Source organism: Hesperophylax consimilis, chromosome 24 (genome assembly GCF_061612785.1).
Source record: "Hesperophylax consimilis isolate HC1 chromosome 24, BYU_Hcon_1.0, whole genome shotgun sequence".
NCBI classification, from domain to species: domain Eukaryota; kingdom Metazoa; phylum Arthropoda; class Insecta; order Trichoptera; family Limnephilidae; genus Hesperophylax; species Hesperophylax consimilis.
The window spans coordinates 15662342-15684691 of record NC_142859.1 but is presented as its reverse complement, the minus strand read 5'-3'; positions in this window follow the sequence as shown (position 1 = coordinate 15684691).

Genomic DNA, 22350 nt, shown 5'->3' with positions numbered 1-22350 from the left:
TAGATAAGCGGTGTTATTTTGATTAAAAAAAAAATACACGGAGAAAAATGAAAAAAACTCCATATACAGGTATAAAGTAGATATATCACTAACACGTGATTCGTTGATGCATTGAAAAGAGGTGTGTGTTTTTTATCAATCGCCTTCACGTTCGAGAATAAAAGAATCATAAAAAATCATAAAAGTAATAAAATAATGCAAATGACTTGGGTATTAAAATAAACCATTTTTAAAAAGAGATGACTACTACTGTTCTTTTGTGTATTCACATAAACAAAGGTACTTTGTAGCAATTAATCAGAGAAGTTTCCAACTTTTATAACGGCAATGAAACGCGTCAGTTCACTTGAATGCTAAACAATAACAACGTTTTGAAATGTCTTTAAACTTTGTCTATTTCTATAAAGAATAGTTTCCGTGGTGGGCAGGGTGGATTTGATTTTTGTACAAATCACTGTTTTACTCTGAGAAACTTTGCACGCTTGACAAATAATCACCATCTTCTCTTCCCATCCCTTAAGACTCTAATAACGGTGGTTTGCTCGACGCTCAAATTTTAAATAATCCTGATGAACGTATTACTGAAATCTCAAATGTTTCTGGAGGGATCCGTATTGATATTAGTTATTGATATGTTTAAGATAAATAAAAAATGACACTACCAATTAAATAGTTTACGTAAAACTGTTTGAAAATTTTACCATATGTATACAACTATAAAATTAGCGCTGAGCACAAGATTTTTTGTTCTAGACGATGAATTAGTAACTTTCCGAGGGATCCCTCTAAAAACATCATAATAATTAAAATAAACATCGAGAAAAGATCAATTTTCTAAGCATGCTAGGGAAAATTCCACCGTAGGTCCGTTCATTAAGTCGGGCCACGCGCCGAATATTGTTTGTACACGACTTCATCATTTACGTCGTTAAGATTCCCACTTTGTTTTACAGATTTGCTAGGGCAGATTTAACCACAAGTCTGTTCAATACATCACACATCACAGCAAACCTAGTAAGATGGAAGGATGATTTTTCCGAACCTTTCCTCCTAAAGAGTGGCGTCAGACAGGGAGGATACATGTCACCGATACTGTTCAATCTGTACATGGACAAACTCACCGAAAGGCTGAACAATGCAGGAGTAGACTGCCACATCGGAGGACAGTGTCTGAATAACGTCAGTTATGCGGACGATATGGTCCTGATGGCACCATCTATACCGACTATATCTATATCGACTGCGCATTTTTCTGAAAATCTGTGAAGAGTATGCTGAAGAAACAAATATGTTATATAACCTTGCTAAAACGGCTCTATTGGTCATAAGACATGGGCAAGGCCCGAAAAATATTCCTCCAGCTACCCTGAACGGTGTGAACTTGAAAGTGACCGAAGGAACTAAATACCTTGGACACATAATCACCAGTAATCTGATGGACGATGATGATATCGATAGACAAAGGAGAGCTCTCAGCGTTAAAGCAAACATGCTCAGTAGAAGATTTCGCCTTTGCAGTACCGCAGTAAAAAGGACGCTCTTCCTTTCCTTCTGCGCAACGTTGTACACGTGCGAATTATGGGAAAACTACAAAAAGTATAGAAAGACTACGGGTCCAATACAACAACGCCTTGCGCACAATGTTTTGTCTCCCCATATACTGCAGCGCTTCCCGTATGTTCACGGAGGGGCAAGTTCCCGGATATGCAGCCCTTATTAGATCCAGGGTAGCAGGAATGAGGGAAAGGATAAGAAGCTCTGGAAATATCCTCACTATGGAAGCCCGCCTCACTCCATCCTCCAGCATTGACGCACACTGGAGAAAAATACTAGCGCCTAATATAGTCACGGCTCCCTAAAGGCTTCAACTTTCTATTATTCTATTATTCTATTATTTTATCATTTTATTCTATTTTATTTTCAATTTATTCTGTTTTCTTTTCTTTTTCTTTCTGTTCTATCCTTTTGTTTTTGATTATATATTTTGTTGTATCTCTATATGGAATGTGTGGGACTGCACTAATCTCCCCACATACCGGAATAAACACCTTATCATTATTATTATTATTTATTATTTTACTAGGGCGACGCGTCGCATATTTTTGTGAACGGCTGCTTCACTTACGTCGTTTAGATTCTGGCCTCGTTTTCGGGTATTGTCTCGTCTTGAAGCAGAGTTTTGTTACTTGCACACTTGACGTTCAGAATAAGAGGAAAATTGCTGTCTACTTCTAATAATAATCTAATAACTCTGAGCCATATACATTAGGGTGTATCGATTTTTAACTTTTTTTTTGTTTTCAAATTCCAAGTTGAAATAAAGTTGCTACTAGGTACCACAACTTACCACAATTTTTTTTGGATTTTTAAAAAAATGTTTAGGTCTCCCGCACAAGGCCTAAAGTTTTAATTTTTTTCAAAAAATATCATTTTTTTTTTAATTTAAAAAAATAAATTCATAACTTTTTTGTTTATTCCAAGTTAAAAAACAGTAATATTAGGGCATAAAAATAAGTACGAAACGGTTTTTTTTAATAAAATATGGTATTTTGGTCTCCCGCACAAGCCCTAAAGTTTGTTAATTTTGATGAAATTTTGTAATTTTGTGTACATATATGAACCATGTTTTTTTTAAGTTTAAGCCACCGGAATTAATTGTACTTTTCTTACAGAAGGCATAAAATGAGACAATATATATATACATAATTCTTATATACATACAGTAAAAATATATACCACATATATACTATATATATATATAATATGTTTTATACCTGAAAAAAGATAGTTGGACGGTGTAAATTGTATGAGAAAGGTGTTGAAAGAAACTAATGTTATTTGCTATTACTGTTGTTTATTACAAAAGTATAAAAGGTTATAACATGTCATAAAATGAAGTATAAAAACTAAGTACAAAATGTTGCTGATTACTTTCCATACGACATGAGTGGCAGTTTTCTTGTTCTACTGCAAATTTACTGACTTGTTTAAGTATTCGTCCTTTCATCTTGGCTTCAAAACCTTAAATCAAAGTTATGTATAGTATTGACATGGGCCTAGTGAAAATTTTATAAATGTTATTACAGTTCCCAAATGAAATTTCAATTTAATATGGAAGACAATTCTATTGCTGAAGAGTTGGCCAAACGAAACCCCGGCAACATCTCGCACGCCAGGTGGCTTACTCTGGCAAATCGAGTCCTTCGTTTGTATGTAGCCACCGATGATCCGACCCCTCAGCTAAGAAAGCTTGCAGAGTTCATAATGAAGGTGTACATACCATCATGGTTCTCAATTAAGTGCAATCCCCAAATCCCGCAAGCTTCCATTCATTTTTTAAAAAGGATTCTTTTCCGCAATTACTTGGAAGATGAGCTAAGAAAAGTCGCCCATGCAACGTTACAGAGAAATGCTTTCATGGCTCACCCAGAGCATGTTTTGATAGCTATGCTGTTCGATGAACGAAAACATATCAGAGCCTTGGCTTATAAGGGAATCCAGAAAGCTCGCGCAACCGAAAGGAAAGGGGTAAGGGTATTTAAACCCCCTCAGATCAATTTTGATGCCGAAGACTATATAGATATGATTGACTGGCGATCCACTTCAGTAACCGAACCCCTTCTTGTTACTGATATGAGCCTAGAAGAGTTGGAGTCAATTGCGAAAACTGGCAAAAGTGGAAGGGTTGAATTTAGAACAGTGAGTTGCGTTGCGCGAACAACAGGGAATAAAATACCTCCACAGTTTAACAACAAAAATCCTGTAAAATCTAAAGAATAACATTTAAACCAACATATTAAACAAAAGATAGAATCAGTGGAGTGAATCAGTGAATTCCAAAAACAAATAATAGTCCCTTTAACAGCATAAAAACCTGGTACAATAATACTTAACCTAAAAGTTGAGCGGTCAACTGTAAGTCAACGACTATACCTTAAAAATAAAAGTGAAACCAGCGAATATAATATCACATGAATATAGTGTTAATTAGACATTAATCAAGTGATATGTATGCGGAAAAAATATCACTTTAAACCGAATCTAATATAATAATAATATTATAATAATAATAATAATATTACCTCTATTAACGTACTCATTTGGCATAATTAAATGGTCTAATACAGATTTAGATAACTTAGAAAGATTAATTAGAACTACGCTAACAAAGTTTAATTGCCATCATCCAAATTCAGCTATAGAACGAGTTAATTTACCTAGAAATTTAGGAGGTAGAGGTATAGTCAAAATAACTTCTTTGAAACATAATCAGGTAGAAATGCTAAGAACTTTTTTCCATAGGAAAGCTCATAGCTCAGAAATGCACAAAATAATTTGCAAGGCAGATAGAAATATTACACCTTTAAATTTATACGATGAGAATGCCAACATTTTTATAAATCCCAACCAGGAATTATTAGATTCCTGGTCAAATAAAATTTTACACGCAAAACACTTCAATTATCTCAACCAAACGTATGTTGACAAAATTTCGTCAAACAAATGGTTGAGTATTGGAGAGTTGAGCGCAGAAATAGAAGGATTTATGCTTGCCATTCAGGATAGAGTCATTAATACTAAAAATTATAGAAAGCATATAATCAAAGATACAAATCAAATTGATGATTTGTGTAGAAAATGTTTGACTTTTCCGGAAACTATAGAACATATTATATCGGGATGTTCTATATTAGCACCGTCCGAGTATACATTTAGGCACAATCAAGTTTTAAAAATAATTCACCAAAATTTGGTAACTAAACATAACTTGATTGACTGCCGTAATGTAGTACCATATTATGAATACGAACCAAATTCATTTTTAGAAAACGAATTTTATAAAATATATTATGATAAAACTATACTAACAGACCGAGCGATTAGTCATAATAGACCCGATATAGTTTTACATGACAAAATTAAAAAAATAACTTATATCATTGATGTCGCTATTCCAAATTCCTGTAATATTCAAAAATCTGTAAGTGAAAAAATAAGAAAATACACAGATTTAGGAAATGAAATAAAAAGAATTTGGCATTCTCAGACTATAAAAATATTACCATTCGTTATTTCGGCTACTGGCATTATACCTAGCTCTCTAATTAAAAATTTAGGCGTATTAGATCTATCAAAAAAATTATATATAAAGATGCAAAAGTCGGTCATTTTGAATACATGTAGGATAACAAAAGATTTTTTAAATATTTATGTTGAGGGATCAGTAGGATTTATAGGCCCTGTTAGAAGTTCTACCGAGCCGAACCCTCTGATATGAAAATATCTGGAGACGGTGAATTATTTTCCCATTTGATCTCTGGTGATTTGACATGTTGTTCTTGTATTGTTTTGTATTTATTTTGCTTATATAGTGCACTTACATAATGTTGATTGACTAGATGATCATTTGTGGAAAAGTGAGTGGAAGGGTTAAGTTTTTCCTTTGGGGAAGACTTAACCCGGACAACTAAATCGGAAGTTAAATTAGAAATAAAAAAAAATATATCTACCTACTTAGTGCAGTTAACACCTGTCAAAATATCTCCCGATCTTTAGTTTAAATTGAAGTCATTTAACGTATAAAAAAAAACTTTAATAGTGAATAATCAAAGTTTAATACATAAAAGAGTGAATTTCAAATAAACAATAATAAAAATTCAAAAACTTTACTCAACAAACCTAACGGTCTTCCGATATCTAATTTGTCAACACCATTGTTTTCAGTTTAAAATAGTGCAAAAACAAAAAAAAAACAACAGTAGAAATGAACAAAACAGTGTTTCCCTGATAAATTCAACATAAATAAAATAAAATAACAATTAAAAACTTTATCTAACTACCCTAAAACTGATCAAGAACATTATCTAGTGTCAAATAGTGTTTCATATATTAAATAGATCGCAAAAAGTGATTCTCAAAGCAAAATCCATGTGATCTTAAATTATATTCTGATACATTCAACAACAATATAAAAAAGCGACACTTAAAAAAAAAAAAAATCATAAATCATTCGTTATAATTTAAATAATTATTTATAATTTGTCGTACTACACCATCTATCGACAAATGGACCAAGCGAAACCAGTCACCTACCGAGCAATATCTTTCAAAAACTAGAAGTAAACCAATAGATGTCACTACAGTGTTAATTTAATATATTTTTACTACTGTTATTAAATAAATCAATTACCATTATCAAATAAAATCAAGAAACCTCGCATAAAAGACAAATATACAGAAACCGAATAAATAAATACATTATTACAATAAACGTAAAAAATAACAAAAATGGACTGCTATAGTTGCGATAATATTATTAGTCCAAACAAGAACATAAAATGCAGCATATGCTTAAATGCATTTCATTACACCTGCATAAATAGCACCGCAGAAAAATTTAAAAAAATGTCAAAAACACTCAGAGACAACTGGAAATGCAAAGAATGTAAAACATTGGATCCTAAAACTCAATCACAATCCAATTACACTCCTTCTTCTAGTAAGAACTTTCGGCCTTCCGACTCAACACACACTGAAAACCCAGAAAATATGAATTACATTATAAATTACATCGACAAAAAATTCGATGAAATGAAAACAGTGATTTTAAACAAGATAGAAACGGAATCTGCGGACAATAAAAAATCGCTTCAATTTATAAGCGACCAATACGATACATTAATAAAATCTATTGAAAAAATTCCACAGTTAGAAAAAGAAATATCTGAAATAAAAAATGAACTAGAACAAAAAAACATAGAATTCAATAGTATTTTAGTAAAAACAACAGAAATGGAACAGGCGACACTGGAAGAGTATCTCGAAATATCAGGTATCCAAAATAATGATCCTAAAATGACAAAAAACATAATAAAGGAAATAACTGCTGCGTGCGGAGTTCAAACTGAAGACACAGAAATTTCGAATATAAATCACATCCAAGATCGCCGACCAAACCACCCACCGAAAATAACTTTCAAATTAAATAACAAAAATAAAAGGGATGCCATACTATCATCAAGAAAAGGTCTCACCACGGAGGCAATACACCAGCCCGGAAAACAAAACATTTACATTGGAGAAGTAATGACGCCATATTACAAGCAACTAATGTGGAAATTAAAAAACCATGCAAAAATAATTAACTACAAATTTGTATGGTTTCGAAGAGGCCATCTATTAACCAGGAAGACCCCGGAAGGCAAAATTTTCAATATTAAACATTGTGATGACATTAACAAACTAACATAAACACAACTCCACACGTAAATACATTTCACATCATATACTTTCACAATTAATCACCAACATGGCGGATTACATGGAATATACAGACTCGGACAACCAACACTACTGTGTAAGTACAAACGATTTTAATATATGGATAAACATCACAAAAGAAAAAAATAGAATCAAAATATTACACCAAAACATTAGGTCAATTAATAAAAATTTTGATGAATTTACGATATACCTACAACAGCTTGATAATAATTTTGATATAATTGTGCTGACAGAATGCTGGTTGAACGATAAATATGTACCAAAAACAATAGAAAACTATAACACACACCACACAAAAAAACACAAAAATCAAAATGATGGCATAGTCATATACATCAATGATAAAATAAATACAATCGTCAAAGAAATACTCATAATAGACTCCAACTGCATACACATAGCATATGATAAAGAAACGTGTATTCTTGCGATGTACAGATCTCCATCCAAAAACGACATCACACATTTCCTAACTGCACTTAACAATACTTTAAAAGAAATCAACAAAAATAAAAATATCATCATCATTGGAGATCTAAACATAAACATCTTACAAAACGGACACCCACAAAACATAGAATACCTAACACTACTAGCACAGCATGGACTGGAGCCAACGATAAAGATTCCAACACGAGTCACACAAAACACAAAAACTTGTATAGATCATATAATGATCAAAACAAAACTAAAAACCAAAACCGTAGTACTTGAAAGCACTATCACAGATCACTACATGAATATGATAGCAATAGACACCGAAAACACAAAACCCAACCAAGACAAAATATTCACAAAAAAAATAATTAACTACTCAAACTTGAAAGAAAAACTCAAACAAATAGACTGGAGTACAATATACCAAATAGAGAACGTGGAGGAGGCCTGGGATAAATTTCATAACATGTTAGCACAAGAAATAAATAAAAACACTATCATAAAACAAGTAAAACTCACACACAAAGCTAAAAAAATTAAACTATGGATAACACAGGGAATATTAAACTGTATTCGTAAACGAGACAAAATTCACAAACAAATTAAATATACACCCTACGACATGGAACAACTTAACTACTATAAAAGATATAGAAACATCTGCACCAAAATTATTAGAGTGGCTAAGGAATTATATTATGGCGAAAAACTTAAAAAAGAAAAAAATAACCCAAAGGAATTATGGAAAATATTAAAAGAAGTCACATACACACAAAAATACAAACAGAAAAATACTATTGAAAATCTAAAAATTAACTCCAAAAAATTAGATGTCAATACAAATACAGAAACTATAGCAAATCATGTGAATAACTTCTTTGCAAATATAGGAAAAGTTTTAGCGAACCGTAAATTGCATAACACAAACACACTAACACAAACAAATAGATCAAATATCAATAAAAAACCGACACAACACAGATTTACAATAAAAACAACCTCGGAAGAGGAAATTAACAAAATAATAAACACATTAAAAAACCGAATTGCTCCTGGATTAGATGAGATAACAACGGATTGCATTAAGATATTAAAAAATGAAATTTTGAAACCTATAACACACTTAATCAACCTTAGTATAACACACACCTGCTTTCCTAGTACTCTTAAAAAAGGACTAGTTATCCCCATTTATAAATCCGGAGACAAAATGGAAATAACTAACTATAGACCAATCACTCTGTTAAACTCGCTATCAAAGATTTTCGAAAGAGTATTAAAAAACCAAATTATAAAATACCTTGAAGAAAACAAATTAATCTCGGATAACCAATATGGATTTAGAGACAAAATAGGCACAAAAGAAGCTTTAGCATGTACAGTAGATTATATACATAGCAACTTAGATCAAGGGTACAAATGCATAGCGATATATCTAGATTTAGCTAAAGCCTTTGACTCAATCTGCGACCATTCACTTTTTAAAAAATTAGAAAACATGGGTATCAAAGGCAAGGAACTTCAACTATTTAAAAGTTATATGAGTAACAGAACTCAACAAGTCAAAATTAACAACCATACTAGTAAACCACTGCCGATTACATATGGAGTTCCACAAGGAAGCATACTTGGGCCCGTTCTTTTTACTATTTACATAAATGAACTTTGCAGCATGAAAATAGACGGTGAAATAGTTAGCTATGCTGATGACACAGTTTTACTTTTCAAATCTAAGGATTGGAATAATATATATAACATAGCGAATTTGGGAATCTCGCAAGTGAAAACATGGCTAGACTCAAACATACTTACACTTAACATATCAAAGACAAAATTCACAACATACAGTATAAATAGCACGGGACAGCCAAAAAACAATACAAACACCATAAAAATACACGAATGTTTAAACACCAACATCTGCGATTGCCCTCCTCTAGAAAAAACAGAACAAATAAAGTATCTAGGAATCGTAATTGACCATAACCTTAGATGGATACCTCACATCAAACATATCACAAATAAACTTCTCAAAACAATCCACATTTTCCTTAACATAAGAAACATATATAAAATAAAACAATTGAAAACAATATATTTTGCACTCTGCCAATCAATAATAGAATATGGAATTATTGCTTGGGGAGGAGCAACAAACTCGGCTATCAATTACATAGAAACCGCACAGAAAACGATCTTAAAGGTAATACTAAAAAAACATAGACTGACCGATACAGACCAAATATTCAACAGCTGTGACGTACTAGATATACGCCAATTATACGTTAAAACACTACTAAACTACATTTTTAACAAAAAAAATAAATTTCAACATACACAAAATAACACTAACAGACCAGTTAGACAAGCGTATAAAGAAAACATTAAAACTCCAACAGTAAATTCAACATTTGGACAAAGACACTACCAATACCATGCTATAAAAGCTTTCAACAGTCTAAAAATTGAAATTAAAATTGAGGAAAATAAAAATAAATTCACACACAAAATTACAAAATGGATTAAACAACAAAAAAGACAATATTACCAAAATGTCATAGCATAAAATAAAAATAAAACCTACACGTAACACACAAAACCAACATAAACACACATCACTCACAAACACACAAGATTATTTTCATTGTATTATTTTTTTAATTTTAAATGTATTATTATGTATTTTTATTTTTAATTTTAAATTTATTATTTTCTTTTCAAATTTACTATCTTCTCTTTAAATGTAATATGTAGATAAGATTTTCATATTATAAAATGAAGGCCTCAGCACGGGCAAGCCACCCAGTGAGGCCTACATTACTGGAAAACATAAATTGTAACAAAATAATGTACCAAATAAAAAAAAAAAAAATTCCTTCTCACACTCAAGCGGTGGAACGAATTGTCAAGAAAGTCACAGAAGCTTTAAAGCGAGTATGTGGGCTGATCGAAAGAGATGGTTTTATCCGTGCCAGACTGGAAGATAGTAAAGAGCTACCAACGTTCGAGACCAAGAGCCAGTACAAAACCTCTGCAAAGGATTAGAATTTAAGTAAGTTTTTTCGACTATTTTGTAGTTATAATGTTTCTAAATAACGTCTTTATCATACTGTCTTCTATATTAAATTGAAATTTCATTTGGGAACTGTAATAAAATTTATAAAATTTTCACTAGGCCTATGTAAAAACTATACATAATTTTGATTTAAGGTTTTGAAGCCAAGATGAAAGGACGAATACTTAAACAAGTCAGTAAATTTGCAGTAGAACAAGAAAACTGCCACTCATGTCGTATGGAAAGTAATCAGCAACATTTTGTACTTAGTTTTTATACTACATTTTATGACATGTTATAACCTTTTATACTTTTGTAAAAAACAACAGTAATAGCAAATAACATTAGTTTCTTTCAACACCTTTCTCATACAATTTACACCGTCCAACTATCTTTTTTCAGGTATAAAACATATTATATATATATATATAGTATATATGTGGTATATATTTTTACTGTATGTATATAAGAATTATGTATATATATATTGTCTCATTTTATGCCTTCTGTAAGAAAAGTACAATTAATTCCGGTGGCTTAAACTTAAAAAAAACATGGTTCATATATCTGTGGTGTTATGGAAAAGGGAGATGAGTCAGTAAAATTGCGAAATGGAGTTAAATATGCCAGAAGAATCCTAATTTTTTTCTCTACACGGAAAAGAGAGATGAGTCCGCTCAAAAAATTAGTTTCCGAGTTATTAGCCGTTGTCATACAGAGACGAGTCATATTTTAAATAAATTAACACGCACTTGGAGATAACTCAAGTTGTCTCTGTATAACGAAACATATATTTTTAAATATTGACACGGAAAACAGAGTTAACTTTAATAATCGCTGTTTTCTGTGTTATCTGTGGTTCATTCTGTGCTTTATGGTTACATGACGCCGCGGCTTGTTACGTTTGACAGTTGTTGTTTCACAGTTTGCTTGGCGATTTGAATCATTCTTTCGGTCGTATTATCATTTTCTGTTGTTTATTATACATTTATATTTGGTGCCGTGTGTTTTGAGGAGTTTTAAAGATGTTTAGTAAGCGAACGAGGTCAATAATAGCGCTTTCTAATGCAAATTCATCGCATGGTAAGATCTTTTATATTATTTCTTCATGTTCTGTTGTGGTATTATGTTTGTATTAGATTCATCTCACTAAATTATTGACTAATTTATGAAATCCTATTAAATTTCAGGCACACATTCCTTGCCTCGTTCACATTCATACAATGTCTCATACATGCTCTTCTATTATTCTGACTCTTGACATGGCCTGACTCAAGTATCTGATTCACTTGGTCATGCCGTGTATTTCTTAAAGCTATAGTATATAAAGCTGTATATATTATAAATACTGATTTTATTTTATAGGTCCGTCTTCCAGTTATCCTCTCCAAGACTTACAGACGATAGTTCCAGATTATTCAAGTGATTTTAGCAACAGTGATATGGATGAAAGCTATAAACCCCCCAGTTCCAGTAATTCCAGCTACGATGGACCCAGTCCTTTCAACAATGCACTCCTTGGTGAAGCAACTACTGAAACTGAAGACACGCACCCTGGAAACCGAGGAAAATCTCTTTATTTATTAAGGAAAGAGATTAAAGAAAAACGTAATCGAGGTCTAAAATACAAATCTAAAACTGGGAAATTGGTCAAGGGTCAAGAAACGGAACGCTTAAGTGCTTGCCGTAAAAAATGCACGGATAAAGTGTCTTTTGAATATCAAAGTATATTATTTAACTGGGCACTAGGAACCTTCGACAAAAGAATGACGTTTATCTCATCCCTCATCACCGATGAGCCTAAGAAAACTATGCGGGTTAGAAATGTACCACCGAAGAAGAGGGAAATTAATCATAAATATCATATACGAGTTAAGGGGGCCATTATCGAAATGTGCAAAGGTTGCTTTAAAAAGATTTTTTGTGAAACAAACAAATTCATATGTACCGTCATTAAAAAGAGATGTAAATCTGTTTCTGGGCTCCCGGTTTCTGACAAACGGGGAAGCAGTGTGCCTTCTACTAAGATATCGGATGACCGCATTCATCAAATAAAAAATCACATAAGAGAGTATCCTGCCTACGAGTCACATTACTTTAGAAGGGATACCTCTAAGAAGTATTTGCCCATTGGACTCACTTTAACCAAAATGTATTTTATGTATAGGGAAAAAGTAGAGGATCCGGTTTCCTGATCAATGTTCTCAAATGTGTTTCGTACAATGGGCTTATCATTTAAAAAACCTTCTCTGGATACATGCAGTACATGCGATTCGTATTCGATTTAGATGAAACTTGTACAGGAACCTGATTTATCAGTACTGAAGGCCAAATACGAAGCCCACAAGCAGGAAGCAGATTATGCATATTCTGCCAAGGCAAAAAATAAAGAAGAGTCGTCAGAGAGCAGAAGGACCTATTGCTTTGATTTGCAGCAGTGCCTCCCAACTCCCCTGCTACGTTCAAACATTGCCTTTTATAAACGTTCCTTGTGGACGTTTAATTTAACCATTTACGACTGCTTCTCAAATGAAACAACGTGTTACATGTGGCATGAATGTGAAGGTGGTCGAGGGGCTAATCAAATAGCGTCATGTTTGTATGATTTCATTCTTGCGATTCCACCTCAAATAAATGAATTAACATTTTATTCAGATACCTGTGGTGGGCAAAATAAAAACAGCCATGTTGTTGCAATGTTTTTATGTGCTCTTCAAGCAAGACCAAACATAATCATACATCATAATTTTTTAGTCCCAGGCCACACTCATGCCCACATGGAATGTGATTCCATTCATGCTATAATTGAGAAGAAAAAAAAAGCAACCGACATGAATATTCATTTACCAAGAGATTGGTACAATCTTGTAAGAGCTGCTGGAAAAAAGAAAGCATTTACAGAATAAATCATGACACATGAAATTTTTTTAAACTTTGCTGAGCAAGCGTTCATTGCAGCTGAAACAAACTGATGATGAAGGTAATCGATTTTTATTCCACGATATAAAATGGTTCATGTATAAAAACACAACCCCAGGAACTATACATTTTAAAAGGACTTTGCATATTGAATACCCATTTAAAACTATTTCTTTTAAACATAGGGGTAATGCAACCACCATTTTGAGCCCTGGAAAATGCTACAGTGGTCTTATTCCAATAAGCAAGGAAAAGAAAAAGGACATACTAAGTGTTTTTCATTTAGTGGATCCTGATTGCCATGATTTTTATAAAAAATTACCAGATGCTGGCAACGTTCCGAATGTTGATCCAGACGGATATGAAGATGCCGGTGAATGAGTCCCCCAAATTATACCAATTAGAAATCTGTTGTATGTTTTGTTTATATTGGATGAGTATTACATGTCATTATAACAGGATACTTTTTTTTTACTTTGCAATATCATTGTTAATTTATGTTAAAAATGTCGTTTTTTAACTAAATAAAATTATTCCAATACAAATTTCTGTGCCAATGATTTTAAATGCATCCTTCTCAAATAAGTAAATGATTTTTCCTTTATTAAGTTGAAAAATAACAGAAAAAAATAAGAAACATTTAAGACATAACTCATGATTTATTCAAAATTAGGTCCAAACGTGACACGGAAAAGAGGGATGAGTCACGTAAAATTGTTAAAAATAGGTTTTTTCCAAATTTTCAAATACTCTTCTGTAGAATAAATATTTTCATTAATTATTGCATAAAAATATATTCCTAATTACAATTCTCAGATCTGGCAAAAAATCGAGAATACAAAATTGGCTCCCCTGTAAAATTGACTATTATTGACTCGTCTCCCTTTTCCAAAACACCACAGATGTACACAAAATTACAAAATTTCATCAAAATTAACAAACTTTAGGGCTTGTGCGGGAGACCAAAATACCATATTTTATTAAAAAAAACCGTTTCGTACTTATTTTTATGCCCTAATATTACTGTTTTTTAACTTGGAATAAACAAAAAAGTTATGAATTTATTTTTTTAAATTAAAAAAAAAATTGATATTTTTTGAAAAAAATTAAAACTTTAGGCCTTGTGCGGGAGACCTAAACATTTTTTTAAAAATCCAAAAAAAATTGTGGTAAGTTGTGGTACCTAGTAGCAACTTTATTTCAACTTGGAATTTGAAAACAAAAAAAAAGTTAAAAATCGATAAACCCTAATATACATATACGAGTTTCTGAGGCGGACACTGAATTTTATAAAAATAAAAAGTTTTATTATGAGGTTGATGAAATGATGTTCGGGCAAACGCCGGGGATTATATTTAGTAATAAAATGAAAATACTAAGTCTTTCATCAATCGTTTATGGATTGTCATTTAAATATTTTCGTATTTGTAACTATTGTTATTGGATTTAATTTTTTATGCAGTTTAATTTCAAATCGTTAGCGAATTTAATAAAATAAATAAGTTTGTATATACCACTATTATTTCATCAATTTTTACTAACTTTTTTTCATTCTATTTACAATGGTTTCTTTTTACATCAACCCCACACAGGAGGGAAATTATTTTCTTCAGGGCCTATTTCATCTTTTGGGATCTGTTTGTAGGGTCTTTTTTAAGGAAAGGTAGGAGAGGAAGTTCTGGGAAGGTATAAGGTATGAGGATTGTGTAGGAATCTAGGGATCAGTATGTCCAGGAGTGACAGACATGTGAATATGGTCTCTCCTAACCAGCCTCTCCCGATCTCGGACGTCACGCAGCATATGGACAGGCGCATCGTGAACATGAGACGAATATAGTATTCTGATTCTAGTCTTATTATGTTAATGACTGGACAGTTTAGGATTATTGTAATCGGAAGTGGCGCCCTCTGTTATTTACACAAAGAACCGTTGAACAGATCATTTTCTACCAACACAAGGAACGAGGAGATTATACTTTAGTTTAATCCAAGCCCATCTAAATTATATAATAGAAATATAGGGAAACACGTACATAAAGTATTTAAACGACCTACAAATCAAACTCATAAAAAAAAAATTATCTTAAGCCCAGATACCCCTACTAAAAAGTATAATATGAAACAAACTTACTGAAAATCAGAAAACTATACAAATATAACATTTGCAATTTAATCTAAAAATCCAAAATGGATTTATACAGACGATTACAACATTTATGAAAACGTCACAAGTGCATGAACACTACTCAAAACAAAATAATGAACAGATTCAGTAAAAACTGAAAGAAACTTAGATTCTGTAAAAAAAACATAGACCAAGAGGGTGTACACCCTTATAATATCCTTCCCGATAGCTTGACAACAATAAGTTGAATGAACATACGAGGCGTATCCAGAAAGTAAGTGTACTGAGGCTCTCACGATCGAATGAATTTTATTTTCGATATGTTGGCTACACTTACGTATAGCCTGACTCTTCTCCTCCGCAACAAGACCTGTTCAAGGTCAGTACGTTGAAAAGTGTCGACGCGACAACACGTTTCGTGAAAAATGTCAATCCAATCTCCCTCCAAGTGCGAAATTCGCGGCGTCATCCGTTATCTCGTTTGGAAGGAAAAACCTCCGTTTGAGGTTTATAATGAGGTCGAAACTGCATATGGTGATAAAGCTATGAATTGTACGAGTGTGTACAAGTGGTATCACGAGTTTAAAAACGGTTCTCACCTCTTCACCCTCCGCCAAAAAGTTCAAAACCACAATTTCAGCCAATAAAATCTTGGCATCCGTATTTTGGGACTGTCAAGGCATAATTTTGATTGAATATCTGCCTCAAGGGAGACCATCAACTCTTTAAGATACTGTGAGACCCTAAAAAAATTGTGGAAGGCGATTCATAACAAGAGGAGAGGCATGCTGACAAAGGGAGTCAGCCTGCTGCACGACAATGCCAGACCACACACGGCCAACGCCACGAAGGAACAGCTCGCTTCGTTTAAATGGGATATCCTGAACCACCCCGCGCATTCCCCTAACCTAGCACCTTCAGATTATTATCTCTTTACCTCCTTGAAGCTGTACATGGGTGGAAAAAGGTTTTCAACCGACGAGGAGGTAAAGGAGGAGGTGGAAAAGTGGACGAAGGGGTTGGCGGGAAACTACTTCGAGGAAAGCATCAAAAAGTTGATCCCCCGCTTCACCACCTGCATTGAGAGGAATGGCGACTATGTCGAAAAATAGCTTACATGTCATATGTACTAATTAAAATAATATATAGTATATTTGCGGCACGTTCCAGAGTGGAAGATACTACCAGTATCGCCCTGGTGTAAGACCACCATTCAGAATTGAAACGTTGCTCCAAATGGCTTTAGCCGTGTTTATTGACTAGATCTGAATAGCCAGGTACTTCCCCACCTTCCTCTTTCCCTTCCCCACTTACCTTCAGCCTCACAACATCCCCCAATTGGGGATGCCATAGTCTCACTGGCTCCAGACGGGAGCAGTTGGGACTCTTGTGAGGTATTCACTATAAAAAAAAAAAAAAAGTACTACGGTAACCATATAATTTTTTTTTGTTTCAATAAAAAAAATTGTAACCTACTAAAATTCAGTATTTCTGGATACGCCTCGTATTTAAGAAATAACTGTATTAAGATAAGTGACCAAAATTAATATGTACTTATGTAAGTTAACTAACAATAACAAAAATACCTAGAATTTATTAACGTCTATTTTTAAGTTAAGAAAGTATAATGTATATTTTTATAAAAACTATAATTAAAAATAGGTTTGTTCGGAAGTCACTTTATGTAAATTAACATATGTAACATTAACATACTTTATGTAAATACTACAATATGTTTTTTGTAAAACCCTGAGGAGGGTTCAGGCGGAACCGAAAATGATTGGTTTTTATATTATTTTATATACACACTCAATGAAGTGATGTCCAAACAAAGTTATTTTATTAAAATTATAGTCATGTGTAACCACAACGTGATTTCTAACTGTGAAAGCTTTTAGAACATTATGGGCTTTACTTTACCAACCGGATGCGATGTGCAAACTTTAAACGTGGAAAATAATTGGGAAAAAATGTGTGTTTTTCTAAGTGAATACTTTCCAGTCACGGTTCATCGTTTTAGAATTGTTTTTCGACGAGGCTTCCGGAAAGGGATAATGGAATCTGCTTGTGTTTACTTAATGGAGGGAAAATTTACTCTAGTGTGGCTAATATCCAAGTACAGAGGCTGGAACGCCTCTGTGGTAAATTATCCCATTCCTAAGGGTGCATTTTTTAGTTCCAGGGATGGAAAATATTATTCATGTGCTCAAACCTTTCATGAATTTTAAAATGATTTTAGATTCTAACAATAACGTTTATAGACCTTTCTAGCATGGAAGCTGTGGTTGAGGGGTAAGGTTTTCGATGATGAATCCGGAAGTCACGGTTTCTAATTCTGGCATGCAAAAGCAATTTTTAATTTAAAATGAATTATTTGATTATAAATAATATAGATACACTCACAATATCGCACTGGTAAAATATCAACATTCAGAATTGAAAGATTATTTGAAATGGCTTTAGCCATGTTTGGTGACGAGATATGAATAGACAAGTACTTTGCTACCTCTTTCTTTCCCATCTCTTTTTCCTACCCACCTCCTTCAGCCTTACAATACACCCCGATGGGGGATACCATAGTCTCACTGGCTCAAGACGGTTGGGAGCAACTGGGACTCTTGCGCAGTATTCACATTAAAAAGGATAATAAGCTGTGATACGCTTATCCTTCTTCTTGAACGAACTTTTCAAACAACCTTGCAGTGCCCATCGTTGGGGCAGATTTTCACGAAAACGATGTTTGTACATCCAAATTTTTTCTTTACATCTGGATATTACATTTATTTATTTTTTGAAATTATAAAGCAAAGACACTTATTTTTTATACTTAACATAACATACTCAATTAACTAATTTAATTACCCAGTTACATAGTAGACAAATATTCTCGTGTCTAATTGGGAAACTATTTATGAATATTTGTTAATAATTGCTTACAAACAGTAGATGTAGTTAAAAAAAAAATTCTGTACATAAAATAATAGTAAAGTGAACGAGTGAAAATATAAACATTGAAAATATTGGAAAATCATCGGTAAAACGTCAGTCTGGTGGATTTTATAAAAATGAAACATCAGTTTTTTGAAAATTCGGAACAGCTTTTTCACTTTCTATTACATCGGATGGTTGTTATTACTGCAACACTACATAACTTATTCGTAAATAAGCGTTCTTTGCCCTACACTTTACACGTCTGCTTCGATAATGGTTCACGCAAGGCTATCAAAAATGCTAGCTCAAAAAGACCAGATTAGTTTTTCTGAAAACGTGTTTCAAAATATTTACCTGATTGAAGTACGTAATTCATTTTTAACCAATAAAAATTATGTAATTGAAATAATCTTGAGAATTTCTATGGCTTAACGCTCGTTACCCTGACTACTAACCGCATATTTCGGCAGTTTTAACCCCGGGATGTTGAGATGTTTGGTTGCTGCGTGCATGAAATGCCGTTGTATATTTATATAAAACTATAATAATAATAATGAGAAAAGAAACGAGTAAGCTGATACGGGGAAAGAAAAGAAAATTCTTGAATGATATACTGCTAAAAATGGAACAGGACTTTGTCAATAATAATCCTAGAGAAGCATATAGGGGAGTAAACTTCTTCAAGAAGGGTTTCAAACCGAATACAACACTATGCAAAGACGCTGATGGATCAATTATATCAGATAAGGAACGAATAAAAACAGTGTGGAAAAACTACTTCTATAAACTTCTCAACCCTAATAGCGACCTGAGAAGTCACCCTACCAACATCCCCACTGAATCAAGTAATGAAAAATCAGCGAATCCACCAACAATGCAAGAAATAAATGCTGCACTAAAGAAACTTAAAAACAACAAATCACCTGGGAAAGACAACCTCCCGGCAGAGTTGTTCAAATATGGAAATGAGCATCTGAGAAATCTGCTACTCAATTTAATAACTAAAATATGGACACTGGAAAAAATCCCAGAGGAATGGCAAATAAGCATAATATGCCCAATTCACAAGAAAGGTGACAAATTAAAATGCGAAAATCATAGAGGAATATCACTTCTATGCACAGCATATAAAATCTACACCATGATACTGAAACAAAGAATTGATAAATATGCAGAAAACCTACTGGGAGAGTATCAGGCAGGCTTCCGCACCGGTAGATCCACAACAGACCAACTGTTCACCGTCAGACAGATCTTGGCAAAGTGCTGGGAATTTGACATAGACATACACCAACTATTCATTGATTTCAAGCAAGCATATGATAGCATAGATCGGGAGTGTCTATATGACATACTACTACAATTCCAGATTCCACCTAAATTGGTTAGGCTCATAAAAGCCACAATGTCAGACTCAAGATGTCAGGTCAAAATAGACGGAGAATTGTCGGAAGAATTTACAGTATCACAGGGACTTAAACAGGGGGACAGTCTGGCTCCCACTCTCTTCAACATTGTGCTCGAACATGTAATACGAAAAACACTAATAGACACTGGCTCCAATATTTGTTTCAAGAGCAGTCAAGTTGTCGGATATGCGGATGACATCAACATTGTCGGAAGATCAATTTCAGCCATTAAGGAGGTCTTCGACCCTTTAGAAACAGCGGCGCGGGAAGTAGGACTGCGAGTTAATGTTGACAAAACAAAAATGATGGTACAGAGCAGGAACCCCTCACACAGAAGAAGAAGTAGTGCACTATTTAAAGACAACTACTCATACGAAGTGGTCGACCAATTCACCTACCTGGGCTCCAGCCTGACAGAGAACAATGAGGATCCAGCAGAAATCAGAAGGAGAATCACAGCAGCCAACAAAACATACTTCTCTTTGCTGCCAGTGTTTAAGTCACGTAGTGTCCACAGAAAAACCAAAATAACCATATATAAGACCATTGTAAGAACTGTATTGGCATATGGATGTGAGGCGCTGACACTGACGGTAAAGATGGCTGAAATGCTGGATACTTTTGAAAGAAAGGTGCTGAGAAGAATATGTGGACCCGTGAAAGAGGGCGAACAGTGGCGTATCCGGCACAATATAGAATTGTACGATATATATAAGGCCCCTAGCATCTCTGCACACATGAGACTCCTCAGGCTGAGATGGGCTGGGCATGTACAGAGAATGCCGGATACACGCGTCCCAAAAAGAATTCTGACTGGTCACCCAGGTGGAAAGAGAGAAGTGGGAAGACCCAGACTGAGGTGGGAAGATGAGGTAAGAGGGGATGCAGCACAGCTTCTCCAGGTGACAAACTGGAAGTCAGCCGCTGAGGACAGGAGGAGTTGGAGGCGACTGTTGCAGGAGGCCAAAGCTCGATATGGGCTGTAGCGCCATCGAAGAAGAAGATAATAATAATAATAATATGGCATTTAAATAGCGCAGTTAAGTGTCATTTCACTTCAAGTGCGCTTAACTATAACAAACTTAAAAATGGTAATTCAGTACTAGTGGTCATGTTCTTAAAAGTATTCCTACATTGTGCATTACCCAATACATATCTTATATTATAACACTAAATATACTGTTTATACAAAGTGATGACAAAACTAAGAATAACAATAACAGCAGGACAGGACAAAACAATAATATTAAAATTAAAACATAATATAAAACAGGAGGCAAATTGTGCTCAGAAATGAGAATCGTCTGAGCAGACATTTTAAAAAGATACAATTAGGAGGCAACCGAAACCAAACAATTACCAAATGTTTTAGAATATGGCTTATTATAAAATATTGAAAAGAAGTTAAGATTTATGAATGGTAAGATTTTTTAAATAATTTTGTTTTTAAAGCCCGTTTAAATTCAGCCAAATTCTGTAGATTAGTAAGAGCTGAGTGAAGTCTATTCCAGATGAGCTGGCCTGTTACACTAAAAGAGAGATCATAGTAAACGGCTCGTTTTGACCTAGAAAGTTGGATTAGACGATTACTAATATCTAGATCTGCTGACCTTAGAGCAAGCTGTGTATCGCTTAGGTTTTGATATATAGGCTGGCGCCATTCCTTGCAATGCTTTGAAGGTCATTAAGCAGATCTTACACTCTATTCTTTCAGTGCATCCCTTAGAAGTGGGGTTATACGACAGTACTTAGATTCACCAAAAATCATATTTCTTATGTGTACCCGGAGTTGCTAGCGGACTTATAAATGGTTTGTGATAAAGTTTTGAGGTTGTGAATTCTAGAGTACCTGACAACTGGGTGCGTTTTTTTAGGTGGAAATAATATAATATAATAGTTATTGCAATGTAAAAAGTATTTGTTTTACTTGATTGTGTCATGTCTTTTTTCTTCGTTCATCACTTACGTCTCATTTTACCACAAATTATCATTTGATACATTTCTTTCTCTGAAATCCTTGACTTATTCTACTATTCACTTTATCCAGTAACCTCAAATTCACATTTTTACTATTAAAAAACTACATTATTTTGGCTTTAATTCAACAACGTATCTCATTCAGTGCAGAGATAGTGCTTCGAGCGTCCTCAACTTCTTCTATCACTCCAACACTCCTGGCACTAATATGA